The sequence below is a fragment of the Phyllobates terribilis genome, unplaced genomic scaffold (assembly GCF_046119375.1).
Source record: "Phyllobates terribilis strain yellow unplaced genomic scaffold, ASM4611937v1 Scaffold_12__6_contigs__length_324123572, whole genome shotgun sequence".
Classification (NCBI taxonomy): domain Eukaryota; kingdom Metazoa; phylum Chordata; class Amphibia; order Anura; family Dendrobatidae; genus Phyllobates; species Phyllobates terribilis.
This window is the reverse complement of record NW_027362772.1, coordinates 83,841,684-83,861,923: the sequence shown is the minus strand read 5'-3', so window position 1 is coordinate 83,861,923 and position 20,240 is coordinate 83,841,684. Positions and strand designations below refer to the sequence as shown.

At 26.2% G+C, this 20,240-nt stretch overlaps 1 protein-coding gene across 2 annotated transcripts in view; it reads left to right on the top strand.

Moving 5' to 3' along the window:
* LRRC4B (leucine rich repeat containing 4B) overlaps window positions 1–20,240 on the top strand; it is a 443,022-nt gene that overhangs the window by 316,691 nt on the left and 106,091 nt on the right. The window lies entirely within an intron of this gene.

The window sequence follows — 20,240 nt, the reverse complement described above, 5'->3', positions numbered from 1 at the left end:
TACTGATACAACCTCTACTATCTATATATAATATATCCTCTACTATCTATATATAATATATCCTACTGATACAACCTCTCCTATCTATATATATAATATATCCTACTGATACAACCTCTACTATCTATATATAATATATCCTACTGATACAACCTCTACAATCTATATATAATATATCCTACTGATACAACCTCTACTATCTATATATAATATATCCTACTCATACAACCTCTCCTATCTATATATAATATATCCTACTGATACAACCTCTACTATCTATATATAATATATCCTACTGATACAACCTCTACTATCTATATATAATATATCCTACTGATACAACCTCTACTATCTATATATAATATATCCTACTGATAGAACCTCTGCTATCTATATATAATATATCCTACTGATACAACCTCTACTATCTATATATAATATATCCTACTGATACAACCTCTACTATCTATATATAATATATCCTACTGATACAACCTCTACTATCTATATATAATATATCCTCTACTATCTATATATAATATATCCTACTGATACAACCTCTACTATCTATATATAATATATCCTCTACTATCTATATATATAATATATCCTACTGATACAACCTCTACTATCTATATATATAATATATCCTACTGATACAACCTCTACTATCTATATATAATATATCCTACTGATACAACCTCTGCTATCTATATATCATATATCCTACTGATACAACCTCTACTATCTATATATAATATATCCTACTGATACAACCTCTACTATCTATATATAATATATCCTACTGATACAACCTCTACTATCTATATATAATATATCCTACTGATACAACCTCTACTATCTATATATAATATATCCCACTGATACAACCTCTACTATCTATATATAATATATCCTACTGATACAACCTCTACTATCTATATATAATATATCCTCTACTATCTATATATAATATACCCTACTGATACAACCTCTACTATCTATATATAATATATCCTCTACTATCTATATATAATATATCCTACTGATACAACCTCTACTATCTATATATAATATATCCTACTGATACAACCTCTACTAACTATATATAATATATCCTACTGATACAACCTCTACTATCTATATATAATATATCCTACTGATACAACCTCTACTATCTATATATAATATATCCTCTACTATCTATATATAATATATCCTACTGATATAACCTCTACTATCTATATATATAATATATCCTACTGATACAACCTCTACTATCTATATATAATATATCCTACTGATACAACCTCTACTATCTATATATAATATATCCTACTGATACAACCTCTACTATCTATATATAATATATCCTACTGATACAACCTCTACTATCTATATATAATATATCCCACTGATACAACCTCTACTATCTATATATAATATATCCTACTGATACAACCTCTACTATCTATATATAATATATCCTACTGATACAACCTCTACTATCTATATATAATATATCCTCTACTATCTATATATAATATGTCCTACTGATACAACCTCTACTATCTATATATAATATATCCTCTACTATCTATATATAATATATCCTACTGATACAACCTCTCCTATCTATATATATAATATATCCTACTGATACAACCTCTACTATCTATATATAATATATCCTACTGATACAACCTCTACAATCTATATATAATATATCCTACTGATACAACCTCTACTATCTATATATAATATATCCTACTCATACAACCTCTCCTATCTATATATAATATATCCTACTGATACAACCTCTACTATCTATATATAATATATCCTACTGATACAACCTCTACTATCTATATATAATATATCCTACTGATACAACCTCTACTATCTATATATAATATATCCTACTGATAGAACCTCTGCTATCTATATATAATATATCCTACTGATACAACCTCTACTATCTATATATAATATATCCTACTGATACAACCTCTACTATCTATATATAATATATCCTACTGATACAACCTCTACTATCTATATATAATATATCCTCTACTATCTATATATAATATATCCTACTGATACAACCTCTACTATCTATATATAATATATCCTCTACTATCTATATATATAATATATCCTACTGATACAACCTCTACTATCTATATATATAATATATCCTACTGATACAACCTCTACTATCTATATATAATATATCCTACTGATACAACCTCTGCTATCTATATATCATATATCCTACTGATACAACCTCTACTATCTATATATCATATATCCTACTGATACAACCTCTACTATCTATATATAATATATCCTACTGATACAACCTCTACTATCTATATATAATATATCCTACTGATACAACCTCTACTATCTATATATAATATATCCTACTGATACAACCTCTACTATCTATATATAATATATCCCACTGATACAACCTCTACTATCTATATATAATATATCCTACTGATACAACCTCTACTATCTATATATAATATATCCTACTGATACAACCTCTACTATCTATATATAATATATCCTCTACTATCTATATATAATATACCCTACTGATACAACCTCTACTATCTATATATAATATATCCTCTACTATCTATATATAATATATCCTCTACTATCTATATATAATATACCCTACTGATACAACCTCTACTATCTATATATAATATATCCTCTACTATCTATATATAATATATCCTACTGATATAACCTCTACTATCTATATATATAATATATCCTACTGATACAACCTCTACTATCTATATATAATATATCCTACTGATACAACCTCTACTATCTATATATAATATATCCTACTGATACAACCTCTACTATCTATATATAATATATCCCACTGATACAACCTCTACTATCTATATATAATATATCCTACTGATACAACCTCTACTATCTATATATAATATATCCCACTGATACAACCTCTACTATCTATATATAATATATCCTCTACTATCTATATATAATATATCCTACTGATACAACCTCTACTATCTATATATAATATATCCTCTACTATCTATATATAATATATCCTACTGATACAACCTCTCCTATCTATATATATAATATATCCTACTGATACAACCTCTACTATCTATATATAATATATCCTACTGATACAACCTCTACAATCTATATATAATATATCCTACTGATACAACCTCTACTATCTATATATAATATATCCTACTCATACAACCTCTCCTATCTATATATAATATATCCTACTGATACAACCTCTACTATCTATATATAATATATCCTACTGATACAACCTCTACTATCTATATATAATATATCCTACTGATACAACCTCTACTATCTATATATAATATATCCTACTGATAGAACCTCTGCTATCTATATATAATATATCCTACTGATACAACCTCTACTATCTATATATCATATATCCTACTGATACAACCTCTACTATCTATATATAATATATCCTACTGATACAACCTCTACTATCTATATATAATATATCCTCTACTATCTATATATAATATATCCTACTGATACAACCTCTACTATCTATATATAATATATGCTCTACTATCTATATATATAATATATCCTACTGATACAACCTCTACTATCTATATATATAATATATCCTACTGATACAACCTCTACTATCTATATATAATATATCCTACTGATACAACCTCTGCTATCTATATATCATATATCCTACTGATACAACCTCTACTATCTATATATCATATATCCTACTGATACAACCTCTACTATCTATATATAATATATCCTACTGATACAACCTCTACTATCTATATATAATATATCCTACTGATACAACCTCTACTATCTATATATAATATATCCTACTGATACAACCTCTACTATCTATATATAATATATCCCACTGATACAACCTCTACTATCTATATATAATATATCCTACTGATACAACCTCTACTATCTATATATAATATATCCTACTGATACAACCTCTACTATCTATATATAATATATCCTCTACTATCTATATATAATATACCCTACTGATACAACCTCTACTATCTATATATAATATATCCTCTACTATCTATATATAATATATCCTACTGATACAACCTCTACTATCTATATATAATATATCCTACTGATACAACCTCTACTAACTATATATAATATATCCTACTGATACAACCTCTACTATCTATATATAATATATCCTACTGATACAACCTCTACTATCTATATATAATATATCCTACTGATACAACCTCTACTATCTATATATAATATATCCTACTGATACAACCTCTACTATCTATATATAATATATCCTCTACTATCTATATATAATATATCCTACTGATATAACCTCTACTATCTATATATATAATATATCCTACTGATACAACCTCTACTATCTATATATAATATATCCTACTGATACAAACTCTACTATCTATATATAATATATCCTACTGATACAACCTCTACTATCTATATATAATATATCCTACTGATACAACCTCTACTATCTATATATAATATATCCCACTGATACAACCTCTACTATCTATATATAATATCTCCTACTGATACAACCTCTACTATCTATATATAATATATCCTACTGATACAACCTCTACTATCTATATATAATATATCCTCTACTATCTATATATAATATATCCTACTGATACAACCTCTACTATCTATATATAATATATCCTACTGATACAACCTCTACTATCTATATATAATATATCCCACTGATACAACCTCTACTATCTATATATAATATATCCTACTGATACAACCTCTACTATCTATATATAATATATCCTACTGATACAACCTCTACTATCTATATATAATATATCCTCTACTATCTATATATAATATATCCTACTGATACAACCTCTACTATCTATATATAATATATCCTACTGATAGAACCTCTACTATCTATATATAATATATCCTCTACCATCTATATATAATATATCCTACTGATACAACCTCTCCTATCTATATATATAATATATCCTACTGATACAACCTCTACTATCTATATATAATATATCCTACTGATACAACCTCTACTATCTATATATAATATATCCTACTGATACAACCTCTCCTATCTATATATAATATATCCTACTGATACAACCTCTCCTATCTATATATAATATATCCTACTGATACAACCTCTACTATCTATATATAATATATCCTACTGATACAACCTCTACTATCTATATATAATATATCCTACTGATACAACCTCTACTATCTATATATAATATATCCTACTGATACAACCTCTACTATCTATATATAATATATCCTCTACTATCTATATATAATATATCCTACTGATACAACCTCTCCTATCTATATATATAATATATCCTACTGATACAACCTCTACTATCTATATATAATATATCCTACTGATACAACCTCTACTATCTATATATAATATATCCTACTGATACAACCTCTCCTATCTATATATAATATATCCTACTGATACAACCTCTACTATCTATATATAATATATCCTACTCATACAACCTCTCCTATCTATATATAATATATCCTACTGATACAACCTCTACTATCTATATATAATATATCCTACTGATACAACCTCTACTATCTATATATAATATATCCTACTGATACAACCTCTACTATCTATATATAATATATCCTACTGATAGAACCTCTACTATCTATATATAATATATCCTACTCATACAACCTCTCCTATCTATATATAATATATCCTACTGATACAACCTCTACTATCTATATATAATATATCCTACTGATGCAACCTCTACTATCTATATATAATATATCCTACTGATACAACCTCTACTATCTATATATAATATATCCTACTGATACAACCTCTACTATCTATATATCATATATCCTACTGATACAACCTCTACTATCTATATATAATATATCCTACTGATACAACCTCTACTATCTATATATAATATATCCTCTACTATCTATATATAATATATCCTACTGATACAACCTCTACTATCTATATATAATATATCCTCTACTATCTATATATATAATATATCCTACTGATACAACCTCTACTATCTATATATATAATATATCCTACTGATACAACCTCTACTATCTATATATAATATATCCTACTGATACAACCTCTGCTATCTATATATCATATATCCTACTGATACAACCTCTACTATCTATATATCATATATCCTACTGATACAACCTCTACTATCTATATATAATATATCCTACTGATACAACCTCTACTATCTATATATAATATATCCTCTACTATCTATATATAATATATCCTACTGATACAACCTCTACTATCTATATATAATATATCCTACTGATACAACCTCTACTAACTATATATAATATATCCTACTGATACAACCTCTACTATCTATATATAATATATCCTACTGATACAACCTCTACTATCTATATATAATATATCCTACTGATACAACCTCTACTATCTATATATAATATATCCTACTGATAGAACCTCTACTATCTATATATAATATATTCTACTGATAGAACCTCTACCATCTATATATAATATATCCTACTGATAGAACCTCTACTATCTATATATAATATATCCTACTGATACAACCTCTACTATCTATATATAATATATCCTACTGATACAACCTCTACAATCTATATATAATATATCCTACTGATACAACCTCTACTATCTATATATAATATATCCTACTGATACAACCTCTACTATCTATATATAATATATCCTACTGATACAACCTCTACTATCTATATATAATATATCCTACTGATACAACCTCTACTATCTATATATAATATATCCTACTGATACAACCTCTGCTATCTATATATATAATATATCCTACTGATGCAACCTCTACTATCTATATATATAATATATCCTACTGATACAACCTCTACTATCTATATATATAATATATCCTACTGATACAACCTCTACTATCTATATATAATATATCCTACTGATAGAACCTCTACTATCTATATATAATATATCCTACTGATACAACCTCTGCTATCTATATATCATATATCCTACTGATACAACCTCTACTATCTATATATCATATATCCTACTGATACAACGTCTACTATCTATATATAATATATCCTCTACTACCTATATATAATATATCCTACTGATACAACCTCTACTATCTATATATAATATATCCTACTGATACAACCTCTACTAACTATATATAATATATCCTACTGATACAACCTCTACTATCTATATATAATATATCCTACTGATACAACCTCTACTATCTATATATAATATATCCTACTGATAGAACCTCTACTATCTATATATAATATATTCTACTGATAGAACCTCTACCATCTATATATAATATATCCTACTGATACAACCTCTACTATCTATATATAATATATCCTACTGATACAACCTCTACTATCTATATATAATATATCCTCTACTATCTATATATAATATATCCTACTGATACAACCTCTACTATCTATATATAATATATCCTCTACTATCTATATATAATATATCCTACTGATATAACCTCTACTATGTATATATAATATATCCTACTGATACAACCGCTACTATCTATATATAATATATCCTACTGATAGAACCTCTACTATCTATATATAATATATCCCACTGATAGAACCTCTACTATCTATATATAATATATCCCACTGATAGAACCTCTACTATCTATATATAATATATCCTACTGATACAACCTCTACTATCTATATATAATATATCCTACTGATACAACCTCTACTATCTATATATAATATATCCTCTACTATCTATATATAATATATCCTACTGATACAACCTCTACTATCTATATATAATATATCCTCTACTATCTATATATAATATATCCTACTGATACAACCTCTCCTATCTATATATAATATATCCTACTGATACAACCTCTACTATCTATATATAATATATCCTCTACTATCTATATATAATATATCCTACTGATACAACCTCTACAATCTATATATAATATATCCTACTGATAGAACCTCTACTATCTATATATAATATATCCTACTGATACAACCTCTACTATCTATATATAATATATCCTACTGATACAACCTCTACTATCTATATATAATATATCCTACTGATACAACCTGTACTATCTATATATAATATATCCTCTACTATCTATATATAATATATCCTACTGATACAACCTCTACTATCTATATATAATATATCCTCTACTATCTATATATAATATATCCTACTGATACAACCTCTCCTATCTATATATATAATATATCCTACTGATAGAACCTCTACTATCTATATATAATATATCCTACTGATAGAACCTCTACTATCTATTTATAATATATCCTACTGATAGAACCTCTACAATCTATATATAATATATCCTACTGATACAACCTCTACTATCTATATATAATATATCCTACTGATACAACCTCTCCTATCTATATATAATATATCCTATTGATACAACCTCTACTATCTATATATAATATATCCTACTGATACAACCTCTACTATCTATATATAATATATCCTACTGATACAACCTCTCCTATCTATATATAATATATCCTACTGATACAACCTCTCCTATCTATATATAATATATCCTACTGATACAACCTCTACTATCTATATATAATATATCCTACTGACACAACCTCTACTATCTATATATAATATATCCTATTGATACAACCTCTACTATCTATATATAATATATCCTACTGATACAACCTCTACTATCTATATATAATATATCCTACTGATACAACCTCTCCTATCTATATATAATATATCCTATTGATACAACCTCTACTATCTATATATAATATATCCTACTGATACAACCTCTACTATCTATATATAATATATCCTACTGATACAACCTCTACTATCTATATATAATATATCCTACTGATACAACCTCTCCTATCTATATATAATATATCCTACTGATACAACCTCTACAATCTATATATAATATATCCTACTAATACAACCTCTACTATCTATATATAATATATCCTACTGATACAACCTCTACTATCTATATATAATATATCGTACTGATATAACCTCTACAATCTATATATAATATATCCTACTGATACAACCTCTCCTATCTATATATAATATATCGTACTGATATAACCTCTACTATCTATATATAATATATCCTACTGATACAACCTCTACTATCTATATATAATATATCCTACTGATACAACCTCTCCTATCTATATATAATATATCCTACTGATACAACCTCTCCTATCTATATATAATATATCCTACTGATACAACCTCTACTATCTATATATAATATATCCTACTGATACAACCTCTCCTATCTATATATAATATATCCTACTGATACAACCTCTACTATCTATATATAATATATCCTCTACTATCTATATATAATATATCCTACTGATACAACCTCTACAATCTATATATAATATATCCTACTGATAGAACCTCTACTATCTATATATAATATATCCTACTGATACAACCTCTACTATCTATATATAATATATCCTACTGATACAACCTCTACTATCTATATATAATATATCCTACTGATAGAACCTCTGCTATCTATATATAATATATCCAACTGATACAACCTCTACTATCTATATATCATATATCCTACTGATACAACCTCTACTATCTATATATAATATATCCTACTGATACAACCTCTACTATCTATATATAATATATCCTCTACTATCTATATATAATATATCCTACTGATACAACCTCTACTATCTATATATATAATATATCCTACTGATACAACCTCTACTATCTATATATAATATATCCTACTGATACAACCTCTGCTATCTATATATCATATATCCTACTGATACAACCTCTACTATCTATATATCATATATCCTACTGATAGAACCTCTACTATCTATATATAATATATCCTACTGATACAACCTCTACTATCTATATATAATATATCCTACTGATACAACCTGTCCTATCTATATATAATATATCCTACTGATACAACCTCTACTATCTATATATAATATATCCTACTGATACAACCTCTACTATCTATATATATAATATATCCTACTGATGCAACCTCTACTATCTATATATATAATATATCCTACTGATACAACCTCTACTATCTATATATATAATATATCCTACTGATACAACCTCTACTATCTATATATAATATATCCTACTGATAGAACCTCTACTATCTATATATCATATATCCTACTGATACAACCTCTACTATCTATATATCATATATCCTACTGATACAACCTCTACTATCTATATATAATATATCCTACTGATACAACCTCTACTATCTATATATAATATATCCTCTACTACCTATATATAATATATCCTACTGATACAACCTCTACTATCTATATATAATATATCCTACTGATACAACCTCTACTAACTATATATAATATATCCTACTGATACAACCTCTACTATCTATATATAATATATCCTACTGATACAACCTCTACTATCTATATATAATATATCCTACTGATAGAACCTCTACTATCTATATATAATATATTCTACTGATAGAACCTCTACCATCTATATATAATATATCCTACTGATACAACCTCTACTATCTATATATAATATATCCTACTGATACAACCTCTACTATCTATATATAATATATCCTCTACTATCTATATATAATATATCCTACTGATACAACCTCTACTATCTATATATAATATATCCTCTACTATCTATATATATAATATATCCTACTGATACAACCTCTACTATCTATATATATAATATATCCTACTGATACAACCTCTACTATCTATATATAATATATCCTACTGATACAACCTCTGCTATCTATATATCATATATCCTACTGATACAACCTCTACTATCTATATATCATATATCCTACTGATACAACCTCTACTATCTATATATAATATATCCTACTGATACAACCTCTACTATCTATATATAATATATCCTCTACTATCTATATATAATATATCCTACTGATACAACCTCTACTATCTATATATAATATATCCTACTGATACAACCTCTACTAACTATATATAATATATCCTACTGATACAACCTCTACTATCTATATATAATATATCCTACTGATACAACCTCTACTATCTATATATAATATATCCTACTGATACAACCTCTACTATCTATATATAATATATCCTACTGATAAAACCTCTACTATCTATATATAATATATTCTACTGATAGAACCTCTACCATCTATATATAATATATCCTACTGATAGAACCTCTACTATCTATATATAATATATCCTACTGATACAACCTCTACTATCTATATATAATATATCCTACTGATACAACCTCTACAATCTATATATAATATATCCTACTGATACAACCTCTACTATCTATATATAATATATCCTACTGATACAACCTCTACTATCTATATATAATATATCCTACTGATACAACCTCTACTATCTATATATAATATATCCTACTGATACAACCTCTACTATCTATATATAGTATATCCTACTGATACAACCTCTACTATCTATATATAATATATCCTACTGATACAACCTCTACTATCTATATATAATATATCCTACTGATACAACCTCTGCTATCTATATATATAATATATCCTACTGATGCAACCTCTACTATCTATATATATAATATATCCTACTGATACAACCTCTACTATCTATATATATAATATATCCTACTGATACAACCTCTACTATCTATATATAATATATCCTACTGATATAACCTCTACTATCTATATATAATATATCCTACTGATACAACCTCTGCTATCTATATATCATATATCCTACTGATACAACCTCTACTATCTATATATCATATATCCTACTGATACAACCTCTACTATCTATATATAATATATCCTACTGATACAACCTCTACTATCTATATATAATATATCCTCTACTACCTATATATAATATATCCTACTGATACAACCTCTACTATCTATATATAATATATCCTACTGATACAACCTCTACTAACTATATATAATATATCCTACTGATACAACCTCTACTATCTATATATAATATATCCTACTGATACAACCTCTACTATCTATATATAATATATCCTACTGATAGAACCTCTACTATCTATATATAATATATTCTACTGATAGAACCTCTACCATCTATATATAATATATCCTACTGATACAACCTCTACTATCTATATATAATATATCCTCTACTATCTATATATAATATATCCTACTGATACAACCTCTACTATCTATATATAATATATCCTACTGATAGAACCTCTACTATCTATATATAATATATTCTACTGATAGAACCTCTACCATCTATATATAATATATCCTACTGATACAACCTCTACTATCTATATATAATATATCCTACTGATACAACCTCTACTATCTATATATAATATATCCTCTACTATCTATATATAATATATCCTACTGATACAACCTCTACTATCTATATATAATATATCCTCTACTATCTATATATAATATATCCTACTGATATAACCTCTACTATGTATATATAATATATCCTACTGATACAACCGCTACTATCTATATATAATATATCCTACTGATACAACCTCTACTATCTATATATAATATATCCTCTACTATCTATATATAATATATCCTACTGATATAACCTCTACTATGTATATATAATATATCCTACTGATACAACCGCTACTATCTATATATAATATATCCCACTGATAGAACCTCTACTATCTATATATAATATATCCCACTGATAGAACCTCTACTATCTATATATAATATATCCCACTGATAGAACCTCTACTATCTATATATAATATATCCTACTGATACAACCTCTACTATCTGTATATAATATATCCTACTGATACAACCTCTACTATCTATATATAATATATCCTACTGATACAACCTCTACTATCTATATATAATATATCCTTCTGATACAACCTCTGCTATCTATATATCATATATCCTACTGATACAACCTCTACTATCTATATATAATATATCCTACTGATACAACCTCTACTATCTATATATATAATATATCCTACTGATACAACCTCTACTATCTATATATATAATATATCCTACTGATAGAACCTCTACTATCTATATATAATATATGCTACTGATAGAACCTCTACTATCTATATATAATATATCCTACTGATAGTAGAGGTTCTATCTATATATAATATATCCTACTGATAGAACCTCTACTATCTATATATAATATATCCTCTACTATCTATATATAATATATCCTACTGATATAACCTCAACTATCTATATATATAATATATCCTACTGATACAACCTCTACTATCTATATATAATATATCCTACTGATACAACCTCTACTATCTATATATAATATATCCTACTGATACAACCTCTACTATCTATATATAATATATCCTACTGATACAACCTGTACTATCTATATATAATATATCCTACTGATAGAACCTCTACAATCTATATATAATATATCCTACTGATACAACCTCTACTATCTATATATAATATATCCTACTGATACAACCTCTCCTATCTATATATATAATATATCCTACTGATAGAACCTCTACTATCTATATATAATATATCCTACTGATAGAACCTCTACAATCTATATATAATATATCCTACTGATACAACCTCTACTATCTATATATAATATATCCTACTGATACAACCTCTACTATCTATATATAATATATCCTACTGATACAACCTCTCCTATCTATATATATAATATATCCTACTGATAGAACCTCTACTATCTATATATAATATATCCTACTGATAGAACCTCTACAATCTATATATAATATATCCTACTGATACAACCTCTACAATCTATATATAATATATCCTACTGATACAACCTCTACAATCTATATATAATATATCCTACTGATACAACCTCTACTATCTATATATAATATATCCTTCTGATACAACCTCTGCTATCTATATATCATATATCCTACTGATACAACCTCTACTATCTATATATAATATATCCTACTGATACAACCTCTACTATCTATATATATAATATATCCTACTGATACAACCTCTACTATCTATATATATAATATATCCTACTGATAGAACCTCTACTATCTATATATAATATATGCTACTGATAGAACCTCTACTATCTATATATAATATATCCTACTGATACAACCTCTACTATCTATATATAATATATCCTACTGATACAACCTCTACTATCTATATATAATATATCCTACTGATACAACCTCTACTATCTATATATATAATATATCCTACTGATACAACCTCTACTATCTATATATATAATATATCCTACTGATAGAACCTCTACTATCTATATATAATATATGCTACTGATAGAACCTCTACTATCTATATATAATATATCCTACTGATAGAACCTCTACTATCTATATATAATATATCCTACTGATACAACCTCTACTATCTATATATAATATATCCTACTGATACAACCTCTACTATCTATATATAATATATCCTACTGATACAACCTCTACTATCTATATATAATATATCCTACTGATACAACCTCTACTATCTATATATAATATATCCTACTGATACAACCTCTGCTATCTATATATATAATATATCCTACTGATGCAACCTCTACTATCTATATATATAATATATCCTACTGATACAACCTCTACTATCTATATATATAATATATCCTACTGATACAACCTCTACTATCTATATATAATATATCCTACTGATAGAACCTCTACTATCTATATATAATATATCCTACTGATACAACCTCTGCTATCTATATATCATATATCCTACTGATACAACCTCTACTATCTATATATCATATATCCTACTGATACAACCTCTACTATCTATATATAATATATCCTACTGATACAACCTCTACTATCTATATATAATATATCCTCTACTACCTATATATAATATATCCTACTGATACAACCTCTACTATCTATATATAATATATCCTACTGATACAACCTCTACTAACTATATATAATATATCCTACTGATACAACCTCTACTATCTATATATAATATATCCTACTGATACAACCTCTACTATCTATATATAATATATTCTACTGATAGAACCTCTACCATCTATATATAATATATCCTACTGATACAACCTCTACTATCTATATATAATATATCCTACTGATACAACCTCTACTATCTATATATAATATATCCTCTACTATCTATATATAATATATCCTACTGATACAACCTCTACTATCTATATATAATATATCCTCTACTATCTATATATATAATATATCCTACTGATACAACCTCTACTATCTATATATATAATATATCCTACTGATACAACCTCTACTATCTATATATAATATATCCTACTGATACAACCTCTGCTATCTATATATCATATATCCTACTGATACAACCTCTACTATCTGTATATCATATATCCTACTGATACAACCTCTACTATCTATATATAATATATCCTACTGATACAACCTCTACTATCTATATATAATATATCCTCTACTATCTATATATAATATATCCTACTGATACAACCTCTACTATCTATATATAATATATCCTACTGATACAACCTCTACTAACTATATATAATATATCCTACTGATACAACCTCTACTATCTATATATAATATATCCTACTGATACAACCTCTACTATCTATATATAATATATCCTACTGATACAACCTCTACTATCTATATATAATATATCCTACTGATAGAACCTCTACTATCTATATATAATATATCCTCTACTATCTATATATAATATATTCTACTGATAGAACCTCTACCATCTATATATAATATATCCTACTGATAGAACCTCTACTATCTATATATAATATATTCTACTGATAGAACCTCTACCATCTATATATAATATATCCTACTGATACAACCTCTACTATCTATATATAATATATCCTACTGATACAACCTCTACTATCTATATATAATATATCCTACTGATACAACCTCTACTATCTATATATAATATATCCTACTGATACAACCTCTACTATCTATATATAATATATCCTACTGATACAACCTCTACTATCTATATATAATATATCCTACTGATACAACCTCTACTATCTATATATAATATATCCTACTGATACAACCTCTGCTATCTATATATATAATATATCCTACTGATGCAACCTCTACTATCTATATATATAATATATCCTACTGATACAACCTCTACTATCTATATATATAATATATCCTACTGATACAACCTCTACTATCTATATATAATATATCCTACTGATATAACCTCTACTATCTATATATAATATATCCTACTGATACAACCTCTGCTATCTATATATCATATATCCTACTGATACAACCTCTACTATCTATATATCATATATCCTACTGATACAACCTCTACTATCTATATATAATATATCCTACTGATACAACCTCTACTATCTATATATAATATATCCTCTACTACCTATATATAATATATCCTACTGATACAACCTCTACTATCTATATATAATATATCCTACTGATACAACCTCTACTAACTATATATAATATATCCTACTGATACAACCTCTACTATCTATATATAATATATCCTACTGATACAACTTCTACTATCTATATATAATATATCCTACTGATAGAACCTCTACTATCTATATATAATATATTCTACTGATAGAACCTCTACCATCTATATATAATATATCCTACTGATACAACCTCTACTATCTATATATAATATATCCTCTACTATCTATATATAATATATCCTACTGATACAACCTCTACTATCTATATATAATATATCCTACTGATAGAACCTCTACTATCTATATATAATATATTCTACTGATAGAACCTCTACCATCTATATATAATATATCCTACTGATACAACCTCTACTATCTATATATAATATATCCTACTGATACAACCTCTACTATCTATATATAATATATCCTCTACTATCTATATATAATATATCCTACTGATACAACCTCTACTATCTATATATAATATATCCTCTACTATCTATATATAATATATCCTACTGATATAACCTCTACTATGTATATATAATATATCCTACTGATAGAACCTCTACTATCTATATATAATATATCCCACTGATAGAACCTCTACTATCTATATATAATATATCCCACTGATAGAACCTCTACTATCTATATATAATATATCCCACTGATAGAACCTCTACTATCTATATATAATATATCCTACTGATACAACCTCTACTATCTGTATATAATATATCCTACTGATACAACCTCTACTATCTATATATAATATATCCTACTGATACAACCTCTACTATCTATATATAATATATCCTTCTGATACAACCTCTGCTATCTATATATCATATATCCTACTGATACAACCTCTACTATCTATATATAATATATCCTACTGATACAACCTCTACTATCTATATATATAATATATCCTACTGATACAACCTCTACTATCTATATATATAATATATCCTACTGATAGAACCTCTACTATCTATATATAATATATGCTACTGATAGAACCTCTACTATCTATATATAATATATCCTACTGATAGTAGAGGTTCTATCTATATATAATATATCCTACTGATAGAACCTCTACTATCTATATATAATATATCCTCTACTATCTATATATAATATATCCTACTGATATAACCTCTACTATCTATATATATAATATATCCTACTGATACAACCTCTACTATCTATATATAATATATCCTACTGATACAACCTCTACTATCTATATATAATATATCCTACTGATACAACCTCTACTATCTATATATAATATATCCTACTGATACAACCTGTACTATCTATATATAATATATCCTACTGATAGAACCTCTACAATCTATATATAATATATCCTACTGATACAACCTCTACTATCTATATATAATATATCCTACTGATACAACCTCTCCTATCTATATATATAATATATCCTACTGATAGAACCTCTACTATCTATATATAATATATCCTACTGATAGAACCTCTACAATCTATATATAATATATCCTACTGATACAACCTCTACAATCTATATATAATATATCCTACTGATACAACCTCTACTATCTATATATAATATATCCTACTCATACAACCTCTACTATCTATATATAATATATCCTTCTGATACAACCTCTGCTATCTATATATCATATATCCTACTGATACAACCTCTACTATCTATATATAATATATCCTACTGATACAACCTCTACTATCTATATATATAATATATCCTACTGATACAACCTCTACTATCTATATATATAATATATCCTACTGATAGAACCTCTACTATCTATATATAATATATGCTACTGATAGAACCTCTACTATCTATATATAATATATCCTACTGATAGTAGAGGTTCTATCTATATATAATATATCCTACTGATAGAACCTCTACTATCTATATATAATATATCCTCTACTATCTATATATAATATATCCTACTGATATAACCTCTACTATCTATATATATAATATATCCTACTGATAGAACCTCTACTATCTATATATAATATATCCTCTACTATCTATATATAATATATCCTACTGATATAACCTCTACTATCTATATATATAATATATCCTACTGATAGAACCTCTACTATCTATATATAATTTATCCTACTGATAGAACCTCTACTATCTATATATAATATATCCTACTGATACAACCTCTACTATCTATATATAATATATCCTACTGATACAACCTCTACTATCTATATATAATATATCCTACTGATACAACCTCTACTATCTATATATAATATATCCTACTGATACAACCTCTACTATCTATATATAATATATCCTACCGATACAACCTCTACTATCTATATATAATATATCCTACCGATACAACCTCTACTAACTATATATAATATATCCTCTACTATCTATATATAATATATCCTACTGATACAACCTCTACTATCTATATATAATATATCCTCTACTATCTATATATAATATATCCTACCGATACAACCTCTACTATCTATATATAATATATCCTACTGATACAACCTCTACTATCTATATATAATATATCCTACTGATACAACCTCTACTATCTATATATAATATATCCTCTACTACCTATATATAATATATCCTACTGATACAACCTCTACTATCTATATATAATATATCCTACTGATACAACCTCTACTAACTATATATAATATATCCTACTGATACAACCTCTACTATCTATATATAATATATCCTACTGATACAACCTCTACTATCTATATATAATATATCCTCTACTACCTATATATAATATATCCTACTGATACAACCTCTACTATCTATATATAATATATCCTACTGATACAACCTCTACTAACTATATATAATATATCCTACTGATAGAACCTCTACTATCTATATATAATATATCCTACTGATACAACCTCTACTATCTATATATAATATATCCTACTGATACAACCTCTACTATCTATATATAATATATCCTACTGATACAACCTCTACTATCTATATATAATATATTCTACTGATAGAACCTCTACCATCTATATATAATATATCCTACTGATACAACCTCTACTATCTATATATAATATATCCTACTGATACAACCTCTACTATCTATATATAATATATCCTCTACTATCTATATATAATATATCCTACTGATACAACCTCTACTATCTATATATAATATATCCTACTGATAGAACCTCTACTATCTATATATAATATATTCTACTGATAGAACCTCTACCATCTATATATAATATATCCT